Source organism: Cavia porcellus, unplaced genomic scaffold (assembly GCF_034190915.1).
Source record: "Cavia porcellus strain 051 isolate PalLab524CR breed Dunkin Hartley unplaced genomic scaffold, mCavPor4.1 scaffold_4, whole genome shotgun sequence".
NCBI lineage: Eukaryota > Metazoa > Chordata > Mammalia > Rodentia > Caviidae > Cavia > Cavia porcellus.
Window position 1 is genome coordinate 117716035 of NW_026947487.1, and position 8164 is coordinate 117724198.

General features: G+C 42.8%; 1 long non-coding RNA gene across 1 annotated transcript; it reads right to left on the reverse strand.

Moving 5' to 3' along the window:
- Window positions 1-217: 217 nt before the first annotated feature.
- Window positions 218-7960, reverse strand: LOC134475815 (uncharacterized). The gene is made up of 4 exons (XR_010047082.1): window positions 7109-7960; window positions 5680-5855; window positions 5133-5282; window positions 218-2074 (listed from the first exon to the last, which is right to left on the reverse strand). It is a non-coding gene; the product is annotated as an uncharacterized LOC134475815 (long non-coding RNA).
- Between the last annotated feature and the right edge of the window lie 204 nt (window positions 7961-8164).

The following is an 8164-nucleotide window of genomic DNA, read 5'->3' on the forward strand; positions in this document are numbered from 1 at the left end:
GCCAGGCCCTGGAATCAACTGAACTGTGAGCTGAGGAAATCTCTTGTTTTATAAATGTAGCCTGTCTCCAGTGTTTTGTTATAGTAATGAAAAATGGACTAATACAGAGGAGGTGGCCAGTTAACCACAGCTCTGCTCTGTGATTTTACAAACACATACACATGTGTGTGCACACACACTCCTTGGCACTCCTTAACACAAACGCGACTATTCCAAAGACTTTATTATTTTACTTTGTGCAAGACACATAACAGCAGTTAATCTTTAGAGTCTGGCAAAATAGTCACTGCATACACCTGGTGACCCCACAAATATCCCAATTCTTATTCCCCAAAGACGCGAGTGATTCCATGCCTGCCTGAGGTTGTGGGCTTCGTGGATGCCAGCAAAGACAGAATTTTAGGACCTGGTCTTGGGGTTTGCAAATTGCTGCTCCTCTCCAGCACAGACTGTGTTTTAATTCTTTACACTGTGGTAGGGAGGAAATTTCAGTCCTTCGGAAGACAAGAGACTCAGAAAACACTCATGTTCTTACCTCCCACAAAATACGTTAGCAAACATCTCGTACGCTGCCATACGCTCCCTGTAGCTGAGGATTTTAATCACCAAGGCTGGCACTGTTGGATTAGGGAATGGAAAAGAGAGGAGGGAAGGATTTTACCCCCCAGGTGGTGAGCCAGAAACCGAGCTGGAACCGTTGTTTCCCGGCAAATAGACCAGGAGTCCGGAGAGAAGTTTTAACCTTTTATGGGTAGAAAATTTTTTAAACACACCTTAGTAACATCCAATCACATCTTTCTTCTGCTTTATATTGAACAGCAAGAAATGAGTTTCTTCCCAATCTCTTCTTACAGACATACCTACAGGAAAGTGCTAGCAAAAGCTTTTCAGTGTAAGGACAGGCTTTTTAAGTGGGTATATCTTAAGCATTATGTAAATTTTTTCCTACCTTCTTCTCAATTTAGATATTCTGATAGTGTGTTTGACAGAAATAGACACAGGAATTTGATTCTTAGATTAAGAACAATGATTGCAGTCTATTAATCTAAATATCAAAGGCTGAGGCCCCCTCATGACTATACTAAGGGTTTCTTTTAATAGGCCCCACAGGATCAGTTTACCACAGTTTGCTTTACCAAGGTGACTCAGAACAATCCCTGTCTTCATGGTATAATCCTCAACAAGGCCTCATCCTTTACATTCATGGCTGGATCCCTGCGGGACTGAGAATAAGTCTCCCAATAAGGCCAGATCATTCAAAGAAGAGTTACACACAGTAAAAGGACACGCACTGTCCTTTCAGTAAGGATGCATGGTAAGGACACACGGAAGGGATGCCAGCCAACGTACACTGACTTATCCAGGCATGAAATCAACTTAGCAAGATTTTGAAAGGATGATGAGACCCCCACGTAGACTTCACAATTATCCAGTTACATGTATTTTTAAAGGCTATGAACTACAACCCTAGTGATTTACATGAACTAATTGACATCTGTGTCTAGAAATTGTCCAGCAGAAAAATTTCATATTATATATATACATATATAAAATGTCAAATTAGTTTCATTTAACACAGCAATCTCAATTCAGATATGTTCAGTCTTCTTAATCTAGAGCTACTATGGAGTGAATCTGCTCACAACTTTAAAAAAGAAGTGGAAAGTTAAGACTAAGACACCTAAACTAGATGTGTTTGTTGGGAAAACATCAACACCAAGTAGATGCCTATGTTATGTAGCAGACTTTACATCACACCCGTTAGCATGTTCTGTATTGAAAATAAGTCACTAAAATTGCCTTAAATGCTGACGCGGGTCCAGGGGAGATGGGCAATCACCAGCATCAGCAAGGGCCCGGGTTCTTTACCCCTTTCCACTCTGTCCACGCTGCTCGCCATCCGAGCTGCTTCTCCGCAAGGCGCTAAGATGCCTCTGCAATTCCAGGAACCATGAAAATGGCAGCAGGGCTTCCTTGTAGGCGTAAATTTGACGTGAAAGCAGGATGACCACCACCTCAGACTCTCCCTTGACTCAGCCAGAGTGGTGTCACACACTCAGATCCAAACACATCACTAGAAAGGTAATAATCAGAATTTAAGTAAAATGTCTGGTGCAGACTATTCAAGATTCACTTCCTGCGAAGGCCAGAGGGAACCCTGGCTTCCCCTGAAGCATGCGACCTCCCGATATCTGAAAATAAAGTTCCAGCTAGAAACCAGACTGCTGAGAATAACGGTGGACTAGGCAGCCTAATGTATCTGATACACTAAATATGAACAGAAATAGGATTTAGTTCATTGTTCCAAGGCTGGAATCAGAAAGCTGACCCTAACCGTGTAGGGTGGGCAGGACCACGGATTTGGATTGGCCATTGCCACCACAGCGCTGTGTCTTCCTACAGACCTGGGAAGCTGTGAATCTCACTTTAAAAGTCAGTGAGTGAGTATAATTGAAACACAAATCATTTCTAAATCCATGTCATCTATGTGAACTCAGCATAGATATTTCCTCTTTTATTGAAAAAGGCAGAGTTTCCCTTTACTGGAAATTTGAGTTCCAATGAGTTTCCAGTAAGTTTCACATTCCAGATGTGCATTTGTAGTAAGTTTATATTGTTGGACTAGGCTCAATGTATCTAATGAGCTAATAAAGTGGTCAATTGTTTATGCAAATTAGGAATCATGACTGCAGTAAAAAGTAATGTGTTATATAACGCATCACCTGAACATATTCAGGAGACAGTTTAACTTTCAGTTCGCTGTAAATTGTTCATTTATTACATGGCCACCTGTCACACAAGAAAAACAGCTAAAATGAAACTTATTAAATGTATGTCCCTTTCTAAAATATGCAATAAATTCTAATAAGAAATAATACTGATGTATTGTACTACACTAAGGGATGTCAGGAGAGACAATGTGGTACAATTATCAGGCAAACAACTAAGAAGCAATGAGAATTCTAATTCCAATGAGTTATTAAGTACTCACTGGGTACCGGTCACACGCTGTTCCACTTACACTCCTTTACTTAATCCTTACGATGACCCTGTAATCTACATACTGGGATTACCCGTTTTCAGGTGTGGAACCCAAAGCCCAGAAGGGTTATATAACTTGCAGGGGGCCATGCAGTGGCCAAGCAGCAGGGGCAGGATCCAAGTCCTGCGCCTTCAGAGCCAACACACTTAGTCATGAGGCAGCTGACTAACACTAGGGAATAACCCTAGCTGCTTAAACTTGTGATGGCTCAGTTTTCTCCTGAAACCTAGCAAGTATATTTCAGAGTATTCCGCCCTAACACTGAAGATGCCAGGGAAGCCAGGGCCTTCAGACACATCTGCCTCAGTGAAATGGTTTATAGTAAGATTACTTTTATTGGGCTGGGGATTTAGCTCAGCAGCATAAGCACCTCCCTGGCAAGTGCATGGTCATGAGTTCGATCCCTGGTACCAATAAATAAATAAATAAATAAATAAGATTCCATTTATCACACAACTGAAACCCGTGTCTGGACTTTGTAGTCACAACAACTGCAAGGGGAATCAGAAGACAGAAGAACTAAAGACTCAATCCCAGCACATAAATCATAGAAAATATACTTCTCCTGGGCAGGGATTTAGCTCAGTGGCAAGGCACCTGCCTAGCATGCACCAGGTCCTGAGTTTGATCCCCAGTACAAAAATGAAAACAAAAATGAAGCAAACAAACATGGTTAATAAAAATACTCCTCCCTAGAGGAATAGGGTTACGGTATACAGGCCCCATCTGGAAAAGTCACACTACACACTGAATTTCCTGTAACATGGCCTCAGAATTAACTAAAGCTCTTTCTCAAGGCATGCCACAATGTGCCATGACATTAGGTGAGAGAAAACTCCTTTCCTGAGTAAAGTCTCTCTATCTGGGCTCCTAAAAGAGCTAGAAATTGATTTTAAACTATCTCAGTGAATAAAATTATGAGTATTTATAAGGTTTCTCCATATCCTCTCTGTGGTATCCAAACACAGAAGCACAGAGGTGGATACATGCAATTGTAAAGTAATAATAAATTTATTTCTCTGAGCACTATGAATTAACTGTCCACAACAGCAGCCTGCCATTCAGGTTGTCTGACGGCTAAAATACTCTTTCTAAAGGCAGAGAGTCTCCAGCTTATCCGAGGATGATTGTAGCAGGACCAGGCAGCACATGGAGAGGAAACAGCTCGGCTGCCTGCTGAACTTTTTCACTGTGTGAAGAGGGACATCCAGTGGCCTAAAGTGTGCAAACTCTGCTTGTCGGGGCTTCTCCTCTACCAGGAGCTGACAGCCTCTGATGACACAGTTAAGCGCAAGTATGTAAAAAATAAAAAAGTCTTAAGTAATCATTCATGTACTTTCAGTAAAATTGTTTTTTTTCCAGTGAATTTTTGATAAGGACCAATTTTATTTGGAATATAAGCAGTTTTCTTTTGGGTGGACAGCAGTATCTCAATTATCTCCAATAGATAGGGAAAACTACAGTGTTATGAATTTAAAAGCAATTTATATAGTATGTATATATGAGTACTTTGCTTTATAGATTAATTTGCTTTTTAACCACACTCTCTTCATATTAGATAACAAAAGTAATTTACTACTGCTGAACAAAAAAAAATGGCCAAAAACACTTAAAGCATTATGGGTACTAAAGTCAAATTATGAAAAAAAATTTGCTACAGTGTGGAACAATTAATCCATAACAACCTTTTAAGAAGATGGAACAGGATTTGGAATGTATTCCAAATAACACAAGCGCTGGACACTTACATTCCCATAAACTTGCATTTTTTGTCATATTGATGGATAAATTGAGATGGGTTTTATCACATTTTCCACAGAGAAAAAGGGTTAGGCTGCTGGAGAACAGTGCAAAGAGCCACTGGTGACAAGAACCATCTGCCTGTCATTTAAGTATTTCCTAAGTCACAAAAGCATGAAGTCTTTTTAGCGTTTATTCCTTCAGGCCAGTCAGGTTCTACGGGCAAAGCACAAGGCGGAAGGGACTCCTGCGCTACCCTGCCGAGCCACTGAGTTTACAGTCAAACGAGAGCTAATATGAAAACCCATCAGGAGCCACACATCGTGAGCTACACAAGTTCACTGTGTACCTGTGAAACCTTCAGGACCGGACGGAGGAGACGGAATTGTCAGCGAGGCCGTGACAGCTCGGGCAGGGGAGGCCTCCGGCTCAGGGCTGAGTCGGGGCCAGCTGCTTCCAACCTCCGGCAAGGTGGTTGCTCCAGATCACGTTGACTAATCTAAAAGGGAGAGTATCAATTCCCACACCCAAGGCTCACAGTGAGAAGCAGATCATCAGATTGATGACACTCACCAGAGCGCCCGCACCTGCCCGCTCTGTCCACAGCTGCCAGGCTTTTAACCCAGGAGGCAGAACGTTCAGCCGAGGGGCCGCCTTGGCCAGGACAGCCTGACCTGAGAATCTCTCACTTGACTCCTTGGCATCATTTATTTGAGTTCTACTCATTAATTCTCTTTTAAAATTTTAGTTCCAAAAGTGTTGTAATATGCATTTTTCAATTAGAACTACGGATAGGGAAAAAGCGAGAGTTCATCCCACCTCCGACTCGAACTATGCACATTCTTACTTTAACAGGAAACTTTGCTCCCAGCTCAAGGCATACACTCCTAACTTACGTGTTTAAACATGGCTGCTGGTTTCATTTTTAAGATGGAAATTGATGTGCCAGGCATGGGGCACACGCCTGCAATCTCAGCATTCGGGAAGCTGACAAAGGAGGATCTCTGCAAGTTTGAGGCCACCCTGGGGTACGAAGTGGGCTCAAGGCCAGCCCGAGCTGCGCAAGGAGACCCTGGCTCAAAAAGACACAAAAAAATGGAAATGCGCCATGTTGCAAAGTTTATTCCGCTAATTGCTTTTGCACTTACAACATAATCCAGATATTTTTCAGAGTGTGTTAGTATACTTAGATTTATCTTGCTGACATAAATTTATTATTAAATTTTAAATAATGAGATGTATATAAGTAAATAAATAGTTAAGCATCTTTCATGATTATCTAACTTGTAAACATGATGTCATTGTGATTATGTTTTAAATTCGAGTTTTTTGCATGTACTTAAGTATTTAGAGATAAATTACACAGTGTCTAGGATTAGCTTCAAACTGAAAAGGGTAGAGAGAAGGAAGCTAGAGGGACATAAACAAAACAAGACTGACCATGAATATAATTAAGCTGGCTGATCAGTATGTAGAGGTTAAATTATTGTCTTCTCTGTATTTCTGGATAGTTTTTAAACTTTCCCTTTTTAAAGATTTTGTATATATCATTTATTACTAAATGCTAAACAGCTATACTTTTAAATCAAGCAATTAATTCCTAATTAATAGTTAATCTATTCAAGGCTAATCATTCCTAAAACCAGTCCCTTAAGCAATACAAACAAAGAACAGTTTCCTGGTAGTTTGGAGATACCATAAAAATCCAGATACAATAACCAGCCAGAGAAGCAATGTTCACTAATGTTGGGGGAGCTATTTATTGAAAAGCATAACTTATACCCCATTATAATTGTTTTTTAGAGTAACTGAAGAAGTATTTTCATTTTTCTTTTATATTGGAATTATTACGGCTGGATTAAAAAGGAAAACGGACTCATAATCTATATACAGTCAAGAGATCATGCCTGATGTGGTGGCACATGTCTGTAATCCCAGCACTCAGGAGGCTGAGGCAGGAGGATCATTGCAAGTTTGAGACCAGCCTGGGCTACAAAGTGAGCTAAAGGCCAGCCTCAATTGCATGGAAAGATCCTGTCTCAAAAAGATGAGAGAAACAGAGAGATCATACACATATATGTTCACCAAAACTTAGTCACGCTGGAGCAAAGAGAGAAATCTTCGTTACTACACTTCCAAAGAATAATTTTTGGAGTCTGCAATCTCCCTTTTACTCTCTGCCTGCCTCACAAGTTCCAAGAAGGTGAATGAGCCCTTAATATCTCTTGCTACTGGGACAAGAAAAGAACTCTGCCAGGTACGGGTGGGAAACTGCCTGAATTCTACGGTTCTCCCCAACTTTCGTAAATAGATGCTTATACTCACTGAAGAGGCAGGTCCCTGAAGCCCAGAGGCAGATGGGAGAGTGTCTAGGGCAGCAAACGTGCTCAGGAAGTGTGGACGATATTGGGAAAAGGTCAAAGTTCAGAAGGTCCAGTGAGACAGGATCTAACCAGGCAGTGCCTGGTGGTGCTTCAGACACTGGATGCCAGCTCCAAGTTCAAAATGCCGAGTACCAGTGAGGACCGGAAGAGGAGGAGGAAAAGAATCTAAGAGGATCGCAGTGGACGAACACTGGGCATCCCCCAGTATGCAGTCAGAGCCAAGGGTCAGTGGCCAGATGCAGCCTCACCCTCTCCAGACCCTCAACCTCGGAGCAATGTCTTGACAGGAAAGCACCAGCGAATGTTCAGTTATCATTTCCAGCAGCCCAGTCGTATGCTGAGGTCTGATGTTTGGGTCTGTGTTGGGAGCCGCGGCCGACACCGGTCGCCTTACTTGGCGGACGTAGGGCCTGTGGGTGGGGGCGGAGCCTGAGCTAGATTGCCCCTCCCATCGAGTGAGTCAAGTTGGCGCCTGCTTCCTGCCCCGATTGCGCTGGCGACTTAAACAACCCGCTCTGTAAGATAGTCTGCCTAGCAACAGCTGATGTTAGCCAGTCAGCCCGCATCGCGCGCTTTGAACTGATTGGCTACTGTTGCCCTATAAAAGTGAATGCCTCTCCCGCCACAGAGGAAGCACAGAGAGAGATAGAGAAAGTCCACTGGCGAGAAAGGGCTGGTGGCAGAGAGGAGGCCTCGCGGGGCCCACGCGGAGACAAATAAAGGCAAGGTTGCACACCGCCAGACTTTGTCGTGTGTCTTTCCTGCCGGCCGGGAGCGACCCCGACAGGTCTGAGGAAAACAAACACGATCATCCTTCTTCACAGACCTGAGATACGGTAGCTAATTCATAGAGCCCTCCTTACATCATGCCAAGCACGGTGGCTATAAAGCGACCTGCCTCCATGCTTAACAATCCTTCCTCCTGCACAGCTCTGTCCGTCTGGCGGAGTCTGCGCACGTTCCTCACAGAAGCAAGGGTCCAGTGACTCGAACTGCT